Source organism: Aotus nancymaae, unplaced genomic scaffold, assembly GCF_030222135.1.
Source record: "Aotus nancymaae isolate 86718 unplaced genomic scaffold, 86718_ANA_hifiasm-v0.15.2.pri h1tg000051l, whole genome shotgun sequence".
Classification (NCBI taxonomy): domain Eukaryota; kingdom Metazoa; phylum Chordata; class Mammalia; order Primates; family Aotidae; genus Aotus; species Aotus nancymaae.
In genome coordinates, this window is record NW_026988465.1 from 523,196 (window position 1) to 539,147 (window position 15,952).

Genomic DNA, 15,952 nt, shown 5'->3' on the forward strand with positions numbered 1-15,952 from the left:
CACAGGTATGCACCACCGTTCCCGGCTATTTTTTGTATTTTTGGTAGAGATGGGGTTTCGTCATGTTGCCCAAGTTGAACCAGGTCTTGAACTCCTGAGCTCAAGCTATCCACCTGCCTTGGCCTCCCAAAATGCTGGGGTTACAGGAGTGAACCACTGTGAGTCTGTGCCTGGCAAGACTTTATTTTTTTATATAATAGTTTAAATTTCTAGAAAAATTAAGCAGAGTGGGGCAGCGCGGGGTCACCATGGCGGAGCTGCAGCAACAGCAGGTGCAGGAGGCGGTCGACTCCATGGTGAAGAGTCTGGAGAGAGAGGACATCCAGAAGATGCAGGGTCTCATGTTCCAGGGCAGCACCAGCTGTTGTGAGGACCACCAGGCATCCGTGCAGCAGGTGCACCAGAGCATCGAGTGCCGCCATGTGCCTCTGGCTCAAGCCCAGACCTACCAGTGAGTTGGAGAAGTTCCGGGACCGCCTGGCCTGGTGCATCATGCATTGCAACGACAAAGCCAAAGATTCAATAGTTGCCGGTAGTAAGGAGCTTCAGGTGAAGCAGCAGCTGGACGGTTGTGTGACCAAGTGTGTAGATGACTACATGCACCTCATCCCAACCACGACCGAGAAGATGAAAGAGGCTCTCTTATGCATTGGGAAATAAAAGTCTGCCAGTGGTCAATGAGGGTGAGAATATATTTTTTATAAGGAATTAGGAATTTTAATCTTATAAGCAAAGTTTATGAATGAAGAAATTAAGGATGGCCACACGTGTAAGGCATATGTCATTTGCTTCTGGACACTGGTTCTTTTATGTTTCAGTCCTAAAAAGTGAAGTGGAAAAATATGGTGCTAAATTGGTTCAGAGATATTACAGGAGAGTTTAGAGCTTATATTTCTTGTGGCCAGTGCTTGTCCTGGCAGGAAGAATCTCCCCTGTAACAAGCCAGAGCCCTTCAAGGTCACAGACTCTTACCACACAGGTACCAACAGGCTGGCAGTTTGGTGGAGTTTCAGGAGAGATATCTTCTCTTCGTTGCCAACATCCTGTTTACCAGAAGTGTCACCGCGCCATTTTCCATAAGCTGTGAAACAAAATCCGTGAGGTCACTAACTCAGAAGGGAAAAAAAGTTTTCTGGGTCTTTATTTTCTTGGTTTTGTGTAATTCATACAAGGGCATACAAGTTGATTTTAAGATGTGGAATTGGGAGGGAGAGTAGTTTGGATAAGAACTTTGAAAGGTTCCTTGTGGATCCCCGTTTCTGGTCACGAAGATGTGGGTGTGTATTTCTTAAAATTATTACATGCTTCATCTTTCAGCTGGGGACTGTGCAAAAACATGAGAGGTGAATTATGGGAAGTGGAGCTTCTCTCTTCCTGGCTGATGGGCCCTGAGGCTCCGTGTAGCAAAACGACAGGACAACCTTACGGTAACCCTCTCCCCTCGCAGGGAAGGGCGGTTTGATTGGGATATATACCAACGTCTAGGAATGAACAGTAAAACAGGAGAAGTTGGCTGCTTGATTATAAGAGAGTTATGAAGTACTGGATTTGGAATAATCTGGTTTTTATTTTTTTTATTATTTTATTTTTTTTTATTTTATTTTATTTTTTGAGACGGAGTTTCGCTCTCGTTACTCAGGCTGGAGTGCAATGGCTCTATCTCGGCTCACCGCAACCTCCGCCTCCTGGGTTCAGGCAATTCTCCTGCCTCAGCCTCCTGAGTAGCTGGGATTACAGGCACGCGCCACCGTGCCCAGCTAATTTTTTGTATTAGTGGAGACGGGGTTTCACCATGTTGACCAGGATGGTCTCGATATCTCGACCTCGTGATCCACCCGCCTTGGCCTCCCAAAGTGCTGGGATTACAGGCGTGAGCCACCGCGCCCGGCCTTTTTAAATTATTTTATTATTTTATTATTTTATTTTATTTTTTGAGACGGAGTTTCGCTCTTGTTACCCAGGCTGGAGTGCAATGGCGCGATCTCGGCTCACCGCAACCTCCGCCTCCTGGGTTCAGGCAATTCTCCTGCCTCAGCCTCCTGAGTAGCTGGGATTACAGGCACGCGCCACTCTGCCCAGCTAATTTTTTGTATTTTTTTAGTAGAGACGGGGTTTCACCATGTTGACCAGGATGGTCTCGATCTCTTGACCTCGTGATCCACCCGCCTCGGCCTCCCAAAGTGATGGAATTACAGGTGTGAGCCACCGCGCCCAGCCCTGGTTTTTATAGAACAGAAGGGAATGAAAGCGTAAACCTAGCATTGCCTCTTTAGCCCCCCGAATTAACAGAGCCCAATCAAGACAAACCCCTGATGCTACCTTCATAATTTATTTGACTTGTTCATTTCACACGTATAGCAATACAGCGGACTTTTGTGTGTTGATTTTGTACCCTATAATTTTTCTGAATTCATTTCTTAGCCCTAGTAGAGTTCTTGTGGATTGTTGGGGATTTCCTACATTAAGATCATTTCATTTGAGAATAAGGATAGTTTACTTCCTCCTTTCAAATTAGGATGCGTTTTGTTTCTTCTTGTTTAAGTGCTGTAACTAGAACTTGCAGTACAGTGTGGAACGGTAGTGGGTAAAGTGGACATCTTTGTTTTGCTTCTGATCTTAGGGAGAAAGATGTTAGTCATTCACCATTGAGTATGATTTTAGAGTGAGTGCTTCATAAACGCAGTTTATCACAGGTTCCCGTCTATTTATCACAAGTTCTCTTCTCTTCCTAATTTTCTATGTGTTTTTATCATGAAAGGGTGCTGGGTTTCGTCAAAAACCTTTTCTACATCTATCGAGATGATCATGTGTTTTGTTTTGTTCTGTTAATGTCATCTCTTCCAATGATTGATTTTCTTATCTTGAACCACTCTCACATTCCTGGGCAAAATGCCACTTGATCATGGTGTGTAATCCTTTTGATGCATGTTGAATTTGGTTAGATCTGCCAGACAATAACACTTTGTACTCAATACTAAGTTGTACTAATGAAGACTTTACATTTACCAGCATAAAAAGACAGAAATAACTCTCTTATCTGCACCCTAGGAGCTCTTGGAGTTAGATGAATCTCTCTCTCTCTGTCTCTCTCTCTCTCTTTTTTTGATAAACTATGCCATTTTTCAGTAATCATGTTTTAATTTTTTATTTTTTTGAGATGAAGTCTCCCTGTTGCACAGGCTGGAGTGCAATGGCACAATCACAGCTCACTGCAGCCTTGAACTCCTGGGTTCCAGTGGTCCTCCCACCTTGGCCTCCCAGATAGCTAGGACTACAGGTGTGCGCCACTGTGCCTTGCCAATTTTTATATTTTTTTTAGAGATGGGATCTTGCTTTGTTGCCCTGGCTACTCTTGAACTCCTGGCCTCCAGTGATCCTCCTGCCTTGGCCTCCCAAAGTGCTGGAATTGCAGGCATGAGCCACAATGCCTGACTGAGTGATGGATCTTAGCGGGCTTGGAGCTACCTCCAGGGAAGGCAGTGAGCTTAGTGCCCAAGAGCAAATAAAAGTACCAGAAGCAGTGATCCTGCTGGACTCCCTGTTCCTGCTGTCCCCTTCTGGGAAGCTCAGCAAGAGGACACCAGATGGCCTCCGCTTCAAACAGGCAGAGTGCCGAGCTGTGATCTTGCCTCTGTGCCACACCATTTATCTGACTCATGGTAATGTGTATTGCACAAATATAAATAGAACCAATTGGTTATGAGAATTTTTGAAATTAAAAAGGTTTGAAACGAGTTTGGGCCAGATAGTCTATTTTTAAAATCTCTGCTTGTGTCGGGCATTTTCTAGTTGTTTTACTGTTATCCATAGGATGGAGGGGGAATGAGAATTTGGGGGAAATCTTGGTATCTAAGAAGGAAAATACCTGTAGATTGTCTTAGACCATGCTCTCTGTCTAGCTTCATGATGGTGGGGGTGGGGGGTAATGGGTGTGTGGTGGATATGGGGGCGTTGCCTGGATTTTCAGATTTTCAGATTTTCAGATTTTCCATGTGAGAAGTTCAGAGCCTGGACAAATCCAGAAAAGATCACTAAGTGAAGTTCAGGTTTTCCTTTCCAGAGTGTAGCTGGCGGAGAGTTATGGCTTGGAGTCTTTTCTTAGAAGTTGAGGAATGACTGGTGGTTTATGGAAGCCAAGGCTGACTTTTCTGGCATGTCAATATGCCAGAATATGCCGTGGTTCCAGCTGCCCCACACATGCTTTGCAGAGGCCAGGGAGGAAGGCACAGGGTGTGTGGCCTGCACAGCGGTCAGGAGTGCCCTGGGCAGCAGAACAGAACAGAACGAAATTTCGCACAGACCACTCTTTCCTTTTCTTCATCAGGCACCACAAAACCAGCAGCATTTTGTTCTAGAGTGGGCTCTCTTTTCCATGAGGATGTGCAGTCACTCTTCATGAGCCCCCTCCCTTCTGCCTTCCTTGCCCTCATTTAAATCCCGTGGGGCAAAAAATCAGTGCAGCGCTTCCAGTAGCCAAATACAGCATGAGCACCAGGTTTGTGGACAGCTGGCCTGATCATCACACAGCCGCTGGGAATGACGGAGGCACAGATGGGTGCAGTTTGGGCCAAAGGGTCTATGCTGGTTTTGGGGACCTGGGGAGCCCTGAGTGATGATGGCCTCGCCTGCATTCCCTAGAATGGCCTGCTTCTCTCCCAGGCTGTGCCCATTCTTTGTGGATGTCCGCAGGAGCTTCTTGGGGATTCAGGGACCGGCCCCCGATATGCCCCTGTGTCCTGGGATATTTTCAAAGCTCTCCCCGCAACCCCCACCATCAACCCTGTGCTGCCATGCTCACCAGGAGATGCCAGTTTCCAGGCCCCCTGGGTTGCAAAGCCAGAGATCTTGACGTGTTAACCCTGCAGCCACCCAGGGCAGTTAAGACTCCTAAGCAGTTGAGACAAAGTGACTCTTCCTCCCTCAGTGTCACACAGACACCAGCATGTTCCACCCCTCAGTGGAGTCCTTCATGAAAACAATCCCAATTCATGAACAAGGCATGTTTCTCCATTTGTTAAAGTATTTTCAAATTTATCTCAGTACTGTTTTGCAGTTTTCAGGATATAGATATGTATTTTACATCTTTTGTAAGACTTATACCTAAGTACATATTATTTTGGATGTTTATAAATGATATTGTCTACTGATTTCAATTTAATTATTTGTTATTAGTATATAGCAATACAATTGGTTTTTGTATTTCAACCTTGCTAACCTGCTAAAGTCACTTATCTTAGGAGCCTTTTGTAAATGCCATGGAATTTTCTACATAGACAATTATATCTCTTGCTACTAATGACATTTCTTCTTCCTTTCCAATCTGTTCTTTTTCTTGACTTACTGCACTGAGTAGAACCTACAGAAAAGAGCATTCTTTCATCATTAAGTATGACATTAGCTATAGGTTTTTCACAGATGCTCTTTATCAAGTTGAAAAAGTTCTATTTCTAATTTGCTGAAAGGGGATTTTTTTAAAAATCAGAAATGAATGTAGGATTTTGTCAAATGCTTTCTTTGTATCTTTGAGATGATCATATTTTTGCTTAGATTGTTAATACTGTGGCATGGTGGTACATGCCTGCAGTCCCAGCTACTCAGGAGGTTGAGGCAGGAGGATCACTTAAGCCCAGGAGGTGGAGGCTGCAGTGCACGGTAGTCATGTCTATAAACAGCCACTAAGCCGGGTGCGGTGGCTCACACCTGTAATCTTAGCACTTTGGGAGGCTGAGGTGGGTGGATCACCTGAGGTCAGGAGTTCAAGACCAGCCTGGCCATCATGGTGAAACCCCATCTTTAAAAAATAAATAAATAAATAAATAAATAAATAAATAAATAAATAAAACCAGCCACTGCACTCCAGCTTGGGCAACATAGAGAGAACTCAACTTGAAGGATGAATGGTTAAGGTTTTTGTTTGTTTGTTTGAGATGGAGTCTCACTCTGTTGCCCAGTCTGGAGTGCAGTGGCGTGATCTCGGCTCACTGCAACCTCCACCTCCTGCATTCAAGCAATTCTCCTGTCTCAGCCTCCCGAGTAGCTGGGACTACAGGTGTGCACCATCACACGCAGCTAGCTTTTGTATTTTCAGTAGAGACAGAGTTTCGCCATTTTGATCAGGTCGGTCTTGAACTCCTGACCTCAGGTGATCCACCCATCTTGGCCTCCCAAAATGCAGGGATTACAGGTGTGAGCCACTGCGCCTGGCTGGGTGGAGATTTTTACATTCGGTGTATTTTTATGACTATAAAAATATTGGGGAAAGAAAACAGACAATCTAGACAGTGTGACTTGGGGTTACTGTGAAGACACTACACGATCCACGTTGTGTCCAAACAACAATTTTAACCTATCAGTGTGTTAAAAGAACAGAACAAAAAGAACAGAGAGATGTAGTTGTGCTTATCCCCTAAACTAAAATCTGGAGCAGAGCCTGATGAAGCATCTTCTAGGGCCCACTCCTTATCTCCAGCTGTCCAGGAGCACAGGCCCAGGGCTGGGGTCTGCAGAATACTGCAAGAAGTGAGGTGGGTGCCAAGGAGTTGGCTCTCCATCCAGGCCAGGTGCCCTGTGGACAGAAAGGAAAAGAGACGGATTGTGGCTGAAGCTGAGATGGGGGTAAATATGGGGTTTAACAGAGTGGGGCACTGTCACCCCCCAAATGGAGGCAGACCGCTCTGATTACTCCAAACACCTGAAGGTGAATTCAAGTCATTATCCCATTCACTTGGCTTAACTGGATAGCTAGGAACCTGCATCTCTGGTGACTCAATATCCCCACTCTGGCTCCCTAAGGACAGACCCGGAATTGATTCCAGGAATCCATGCGTCCAGGTAAACATTACATTTCCTAGGCTGCCTTCCTAGTGAAGTGTCAGCAGAAGTGACAGGTGGGGCTTCCAGGAAATACCCTTAAGAAGCTAACTCAGTTGCGGCCAGGAGATATGGGAGCTAGTTCCCTTTGGCCTTTATCCCTGGCTCTCTTCCCAGATCGACTGTGGGATGATGTTGGGGCTTAGTCAGCCGTCTTGTTATCCTGGGGATGGAGGCTATGCACCAAGGGCAGGGAGCAGAAATACCAAAGGAACCTGGATTCCTGGATTCTTGAGGCTGTGGGAGGCTGCGGATTGCAAACTTCAGATATTTGTGTTTATGTATTTTCCACCCAGGAACATCTACAACATCTACAATGGCACTGAGTCTGTAGGGAGGGTCATGGCCTGTCAGTCTGAAACCACATAAGGCCTCCAGGCACGGGAGCTTCTTGTGTTTAAGGCACATCACAGCACGGGAGAATGTGGGAGAGATCACATTCATCCATTCAAAGTGCAGGGAGGTTCCTATGCTGACTCAGCATCACTTAGAGGGGTGAACCTAAAGCTGGGCAGTGAGGAAGGAAAGGAAAAAGAAAGTTTATGAAGACAGGCGGTATTGTGTGAACTGGTAAGTTACGTGTAAACCACAATGAAAGGTAGTTTATATATGACCAACACAGAAGAGATGAGGCCTCCCTGAGGACCAGGCCTTTGGGTCTCCAGGCATTTTTCAGTTCTCCTAGTCTAGGGGCGGGGCACCTGCACTGCCCTCGGCTTTCCCTAGAATTTATCAGCAGCCAGCATGTGTCAGGGAGAGACATAGTTGTCTTAGCGCTGAGGCTGAAATCCTGGATGTTCTCCGGAGGGCAATGATTGTGAAGAACAAGCTATTGTCTGGTCCCTGGAGGTCATGCCTTAAAGCCTCCTGATGAGGCAAGTTTACAGATCCACGCTCCCTGAGCCAGCTGTGACACCCACAGTTGGCAGTGAGAAGTAGGGCTGTAACTTACAGTGTGAGCCCCAGGAAAGGGATTTATCTTAAAGGAAAAACAGGAGAGTGAATGACCTCATCCTTAGCTGGGAGGCTCTGCTGTGCCCTGGTAGACAGTCACTGCCTGGAAGTGACTTCGTAGAAAGCAAACTTTGGCGGTCTTAGTGCGTAGAGAGGCCTGGGAAAGCCCTGGGAAGAGAAATCTGGTCGGTGCCGTCGAGGAGGACGCCCCTTCTCCTGACCCCCCATGTGTGGCTTGGCCAGGTAGCTCCAGGCTTGCTTCTCCCCAAGGCTTGGCCTCCTGCTCAGGTCGCTCTCAGTCTATTGGAAACTGGCTGCCCATGGCACACACTGTGGAGAGACCCTGAAACCAGCGGGGAGAAGGTCTCAGGTGAGGCAGGTGCTCTCAGGTTAAAAATAGGGGAAGAATCTGAAGCAATTGCAGACAGGCCCCCAGGAGGGTTAAAGGTCAAGGTGGAGGTGAAACAGACTGGAAGGTGAGTATGGAGCCAAGAGTTACGAAGGTTCCAGAGCAGCTGATGGTTTCTGAACAACCTCCAGTTTCTTCACAAGTTATGTGAAAGCCGCTGGAGTTGACTCCGTTACCAGCAGTGAATGGGACACAATTCCTAACCCATGCACTTGTTAAGTGGGGCCCCTCCTTGCAGGAGGGCTCACCTCTGGGCAGGTGCTGGGGACACAAGACAGATAAGAAGGCAACTTTGTACTTTTCAGGGAGGGGACAGGGATGGGCAAGAAACAATAAACAAGCTGGCAAAGAAAGCGCCACAGAATTCCAAGTGGCAATAAGTACCAGAACCATGGTACCTAATAGTGATAAGCAAATAAAGTGGATCAAACAGCAGGGAATGTTTGCTATTTTAGGTAAGTGGTCCAGGAAGTTGTCTCAGAATGAGGACAGTGAATGGTGACATAGAACCTTTGGGGAGGCTGTAGGAGGAAAATGCCCCCCCCCCTAAGTCCCCCGGTCCCCGGTCGGGGATCACGGACCCTCCGGCCAGCGCAGACCCAGGTAGGAGCCCCAGGGCTGGGAGCCGCGCCTCTGCAAGTACCGTTCTGGGAGTTCGCGCCAGGTTCCGGCCGCACAGGGCCGCGCCCCCGCAGACGCCAGGCAGGCAGGAGTGCTGCGGCTCCGCCCTGGGGGACCAGACGGCCGTGCCGACCCAAACAGCCCCAGGACGGCAGGCCTCTTCTGGCAGCTCGCCTGCCAAGAACAGGCCCAGTCCAGGCCGAGACAGCGCCCCGCCCTGAGCCCCGCCCACACCCCGCCTCCGCCCGCAAGCTCCGCCCACTCCACGCCCCTGCAGTCCGCCGCAGTCTCATCTCGACCTCCGGGCTTGGGGAGGACGCTGCTGGGTTTTGAAGAGATGGAAACTACTCTTCCCACAGGAATGGAGCGCAGAGGCCGTGCGCGGTGGCTCACGTCTGTAATCCCAGCACTTTGGGAGGCCGAGGCAGGTGGATCACCTGAGGTCAGGAATTCGAGACCAGCCTGGCCAACACAGTAAAACCCCGTCTCTACTAAAAATGCAGATTAGGCTGGGTGTAGTGGCGCGCGCCTGTAGTCCCAGCTACTCGGGAGGCTGAGACAGGAGAATTGCTTGAACCCAGGAGGTGGAGGTTGCAGTGAGCCGAGATCGCGCCATTGCACTCCAGCCTGGGAGACAAAGTGAGACTGCGACTGAAAAAAAAAAAAAAAAAGGAATGGAATGGAGTGCTGGGGCGCTGTTCCGGGGGGAGGGACGCCCTTGCCCTGCGCCTACTCCTCCCCATTCCTGGCAGGTATCCAGGTTACAGAATGAGGGTCTGTGGTGCGACAGAAAGAATGAGACACTGATACACCCATCAACCTGCTCAGATCCCGGGGAGTTACGCTAGTGAGAGAAACCGGTCCCAAAGATCTGTGATCTTTCGTCTCCACCGAAGGACGGAGGAGAGAAATGCAGGACCCATCAGCGGTGCCCAAGAGTTAGGGAAGCGGGTGGGTGTGGCCATAAAAGGAGCAACCCAGGGGGTGCCTGTGGAGGAAATCTCCGTCCCGCGGAACGCAACACGCTGTTGGGACACCGGGCCGTCCTTTGTGAGATGCCACCATCGGGGGAAACCGGATAAAGGGTTCATGGTTCCAAAGAAAAAGTCCGATTAAAGTAAAATGGTCTAAGGCCAAGGAAATGCCTAGAAAATTGAAAATCCTGGAACCAGAGCAGGTGGAGTTTGAGGGGGACGGTGCTGGTGAACAGTTTGGGCCGATTGTCTCTTTTTCTAGCGCTTGCTGGCTTTTGTCACCTTATTTGGCAGCCACCTGCCACTGTGACCTCCTCACGTCCCCTCTACAAACTCTATACCTTGATTTCTGGTGTCCCGGGATGGCCCCACTCCAACAATAGAGCAGAAGGAAGGAAGGTTTCCCTTGTGTTCAGAATGTTCCTAACGAAAATAACTGCAACTGTTGATCGTACTTCCTATGGGTCATTGGGATTTTCCCTCGCAGATATTTATTGGGTCATTCATTCGTTCATTTTGCTTTAACTCACAGTGGCCCTCTCCATGCTAAGGTGCAGTGCTGGGATTGGTCTGTGTGTTGATGATGTTCTTCTTGTCTTCAGAGGTGAGAATGTGGCCTCTCTCTGAGATGCCCTCTTGCCCCTGAGCTCGGGGAACAGCCCGCCTTGTCTTCTGAGTCCAGATCCTGAGAGCAGTTTTCATTTAGGAATGGCGCTTCCATCGCGCAAGTCTATGATGCCACCTTGTGGCAGCAAGGAGAGATCACAACGTGGGCTGAGCAAGTTGCTCTCTGCTTGGGGTTGGAAGCTGGACTGGTCGAGTTCCCTGGGTTTTTTGAATGATGTTAAGTTGAATTGTGGTAGATTTCAGGACAGTTCAGTAAAAGCCCATCCTCAATAAATAAAATAATAAAGGAAAGTGAAATAAAATAACAGAACTTTCTGCTAATGTGCTATTGGGGCTGAGCAATTACTGCAAATAAATGAGATGTGACCATATTTGTATCCTGAGTTTGAGGAGGAGGTCATGCTATTAAAACGAGATAGAGTCAGCTCCAATGACAAACATAATCTCTGGGGGTTTCCAGATTCTCACTTTTCATTTAATCCCTAGCCTTAGTGAAATGCAAAAGTAGGAATCGGCATTCTGGGCAGGGAGGCAGGTGAGGCAGGTACACATTTCCTCTTCCCCAACACCCCATGTTTCTATTTCTGAATAAAATGGACCATCGTGGAGCTAAGGTAAGGCTAACCAAACTAGCTGAGCCACCTCCTGAAGAAATCATTGCTTTTGTTTTTATTTTATGATATTTCTTTCCCTTCTGCTACCGGCATCCCCATTCCTTTGGGAAACTGACTCTTAATAACAGAGTGTTATGTACCTTTTAATTTTGTTTCTGTGTAGTCAAATATGTACAACATAAGATATGTTAGTTTTATCCATTCTTAAGTGTCAATTCAAGAACAATAATTACGACAATATTGTGCAACCTTTCCTGCTATTTATTTCCAAAACCTTTTTCAACAGAACAAATAGAAACATAGTATTCATTGGATAATAACTTCCCATTCCCCGCTCCTCTCATCCCCGGTAGCCTCTAATCTACTTTCTGTATGATTTATCTGTCCCATGTACTTCATATGAGTGGAATATCCCAAGATGGGCCTTTACACCCAGCTTATTTCTGTTGAAAACCTAGTTGGCAAGTTTTGTTGGTGTTGTAATATGAGTCCAAATCTCACTTTTTTTTGGCTGAATATTAAAAATGCATGGTTTGAGATTTGTGAATAATGCTGCAATTATTATTGGCATATTTGTATCTGTTTGAGTCCCTGCATTTAATACTTTTTGGTATCTACCCAGGAATGGAATTGTTGGTATTAAAGTAATTCTAGGGTCATCCTATGTTCAGCTTTTTGAGGAATAGCCACAGTGGCTGTACAATTTTACATTCTCACCAATAGTGTATGAGGGTTCCAAATTCTCCATGTTTTGAATTTATCAGATATATGATTTGCTAAAATTTTCCCTTCACTCTGTACCTTGTCTTTCTTGATAATATTCTTTGATACACAAAATTTTAGATTTTAGTAAAATACAGTCCCAGTGGGTTTTGTTTGGTTGGTTTTTTTGGTTGTTGTTTTGCCAAAGCTTTTGGTGTCATATCTAAGAGCCTATTACCAAACCCAAGACTATGAAGATTTACTCCCATGTTTTCTCCTAAGGGTTTTACGATTTTAGTTTTTATATTTAGGTCATTGCTTGTGAAAGTTTTTTTTTACATGGTGTGAAGCAGATTCTAACTTCACTCTTGCATGTGGAAATACAGTCCTCCTATATCATCTATTGAAGAGACGATTCTTTCCCCCCATTGAATATGCTTGGCACCCTTGGCAATAGATACGTGAGTTTATTGAGGATCCCTTGCACATGTCTTGCTGCTTTTATGATTTCCTCTTTGTCTTATACAGACATCCCTCATTTCATTGAATTTTGCTTTATTGCAATTCACAGATATTGTGTTTTTTACATATTGAAGGTCTGTGGCAACTCTATCAAGCGAGTTTTTGGCACCATTTTTCCAACAGCGTGTGCTCACTTCTTGTCTCTGTGTTACACTTTGGTGATCCTCACGATATTTCAAATATTTTCATTATTATCACATCTGTTATAGTGATCTGTGATGTTACTATTGTAATTGTTTTGGGGCGCCACAAACTGCACCCATATAAGTCAGCAAATTTAATGGATAAATGTTCTATGTGTTCTGACTGGTCCAGGGAGCAGTCATTTCCCCATCTCTCTCCCTCTTCCAAATTCTTTGAGACAACACAACAATTTAAATTAGGTTAGTGAAGAATCAACCCTATATTGACCCTTAAATCTTCAAATAAAAGGAAGAGTTGCATTCCTCTCACTTTAAATGAAAAGTTAAACACTATTAGAGTTAGGAGGACATGTCAAAAGCCAAGATAACCCACAAGCTAAAAATCTTAGGGCTTTAAGAATTATGCTAAGCCTACTGTGTCTGTGCTCTCTCAGTGGAACCACAAAGCCTGGGTGACAGTATGTCTTTCTTTTTTTGAGATGGAGTTTTGCTCTTGTTGCCCAAGCTGGAGTGCAATGGCGTGATCTCGACTCACCACAACCTCTGCCTCTCGGGTTGAAGAGATTCTCCTGACTCAGCCTCCCGAGTAGCTGGGATTACAGGTGCCCACCACCACGCCCAGCTAATTTTTGTATTTTTAGTAGAGATGGGGTTCCACTGTGTTGGTGTATTTCAAATTGGTATCAGCTACTCAGGAGGCTGAGGCAGGAATCGCTTGATCCTGGGAGGCAAAGGTTGCAGTGAGCTGAGATCACACCACTGCACTTCAGCCTGGGCAACAGAGCAAAACTGTCTCAAAAAACAAACAAACAAACAAACAAACAAAACAACTTTAGCAGATGAGGAGTCACTGTCACTTCTTATGGATGAGCAAAGGAAGTGGTTTCTTGAGTTGGAATCTACCTCTGGTGAAGATGCTGTGAACGTTGTTGAAATGACAACAAAATATTTAGGATATAACACAAACTAAGTTGATAAAGCAGTGGCGGGATTTGAGAAGACTGACACCAATTTGAAATAATTTCTACTGTGCATAAAAGGCTATCAAACAGCATCACATGCTACAGAGAAATCCTTCATAAAAGGAAGAATTAATTGACAAAGCAAACTTGTCTTGTTTTAAGAAATTGCCACAGCCACTCCAATCTTCAGCAACCACCATCTTAATTAGTCAGCAGACATCAACAGGGAGGTGAGCCATTCCACCAGCAAAACGATTATGACTCACTGAGGCTCAGATGACTATCATCATTTTTTAGTGATAACGTGTTATGATTAGGGTATGTATATGTGTGAGACATAATGCACACTTAATACACTGCAGTATAGTATATAATTATTATATGCACAGGGCTGCTAAAACTTTGTGTAATTTGCATTATTGTGGTATTTGCCTCATTGTGGTGGTTTGGAACCTACCCCACAATATCTCTGAGGTATGCCTGTATATTGCTGGCGGGAATGTAAAATTGCACAGTAGCTTTGCAAAACAGTTTGGTAGTTCTTTAAAAAAGTTAAATATAGAGTTATACCATATGACCCACCAATACTACTCATTGGTGTATATCCATGATAAGTTCAAGAAAACATACATATATTTATACATGTGCGTTGATCGCAGTATTATTCATAATAGACAAAAGATGGAAAAAAGCCAAATGTCTGTCAATTGCTGAATGAATAAACAACATGGATATATGAAAACATATTATTATGAATATTATACAGCCATAAGAAGAAATAAAGCCTGATCAATGCTACCTTAAACCATCAAGAATGAACATTTAAAACATTATGCCAAGTAAAAGAAGCAATCATGAAAGACCATATATTGTATGATGAATTTTCCATGAAGTCCCCGAAATAGGGAAATCCACAGAGATAGAAAATGAATCTGTGGTTTCCATGGATTGAGGGGAGGAGGAAGTGAACACAGTTAGTGGATATGACAGTTCCTTTTAGGGTGATTAAAACTTTCCTGAGTTAGTAGTGATAGCTGGATAGCTTTGTCAATATACTAAGAACCACTGAATTGCATGTGGATGAATATTATGGTATGTGAATGTATTTTAATAAAGGTGTTATTTTATTTTTATTTATTTATTTATTTATTTATTTATTTATTTATTTATTTATTTTTGAGACGGAGTCTCACCCTGTCACCCAGGTTGGAGTGCAATGGTGCAATCTTAGCTCACTGCAACCTTCACTTCCAGGTTCAAGCTATTCTCCTGCCTCAGCCTCCTGAGTAGCTGGGATTACAGCTCATTTTTGTATTTTTAGTAGAGACGAGGTTTCACCATGTTGGCCAGGCTGGTCTCTAATTCTTGGCCTCGTGATCTGCCCACCTCGGTCTCCCAAAATGCTGGGATTGCAGGCATGAGCCACCGTGCCCAACCTTAATAAGGGTGTCATTTAAAAAAATAAGCTAGGCACCTAGGGTGTAAAATTGAAGGAGGTTCTGATTCTCAGGGTCGCACAAATGCAGGGTTGGCACCTACGAGTGTGGCCTTCCTGAAATTTTGGGCTTTAGGCACCTGACTTGCCTCTCCCTGATTCAGGCCCTCAGGAGAAAGCTCTACTTCTGGTCAATTTGAAATAGGAGGGCGGGCTTCTGGGAGACCCTCCCTGGGAGCCATTTGGTCTGTTCTCTTCCTCTGAATGTCACCGTGTCAACACAAAATGCTTCAAATTGCGTCCAGCCTAGGATGGAGAGGGTGGGGGGATATCGGATGACATCACAAACTGCTGCATCAACTCCCCCAGGTCTGTGCCTCTGGACCCCTGATAGAGGATGCAGGAGTGTCCTGAGCCCGCGTAACTCAGCGTCTCTTCCCATCACTTTGCGGGAATGGTGGGGCTGCTTAAACCAACCGCAGTCCAAGCAGCTGCGGCAGGAGAAGGGCTCGGGTACTAGGAGTGAGGACGCCTGGTTCTCTATCTGGACTAGTACCAGTTAGTACCAGTGCCCAGGAGTAGTACTAGTACTAGTATCCAGGAGTAGTACTAGTTAGTGGCGGAATCTGGAACAAATGCTTTGGTTAACTGAATTCCTCATATTCCTAAGAAAAGAGGCGCGGACAAAGATCCATGGGGCCTTCCCACTGGAACATCGAGCTTGGCGGTCACCCGACCTTCGCTTCCTGGAAGTAGAAAAGTCCAGGGTTTCAGGCTCTGTCTCCTTCCCGCAGACCCCTTGTTTCTTGGCGCGGAGGCCCTGGGCACCGCAGACTCCCAGCCTACTTCTCTGGGCTGTCAGTTTCAGAACCGGGTCTCGAAGCGGCCGTGGGGCTGGGGTGGGCCAGGCCAGGCGAGCGCCTTCGGCACCTGGCTGGCCTCAGGCGGGGGGCGGGGGGGTGGTCATGCGCGGACATCGCCCTGGGCGGGGCGGACGGGCGAACCTGACCGGCTCCGGCCCCTAGCCCTGCTCTCGGCCACCTAGCGCTGCGACCCTGCTGGTCCTGGAAGGCGGAGCCTCAGTCAAGCGGAAAGTGAGGCGCCCGATTTCGTGGTAAT

The 15,952-nt window shown here is 46.2% G+C and overlaps 1 pseudogene; it reads left to right on the forward strand.

Annotated features, from left to right (window-relative positions):
• The first annotated feature begins 248 nt into the window (after positions 1-248).
• On the forward strand, positions 249-660 carry LOC105708675 (protein FAM136A-like; annotated as a pseudogene).
• The last annotated feature ends 15,292 nt before the right edge of the window (positions 661-15,952 follow it).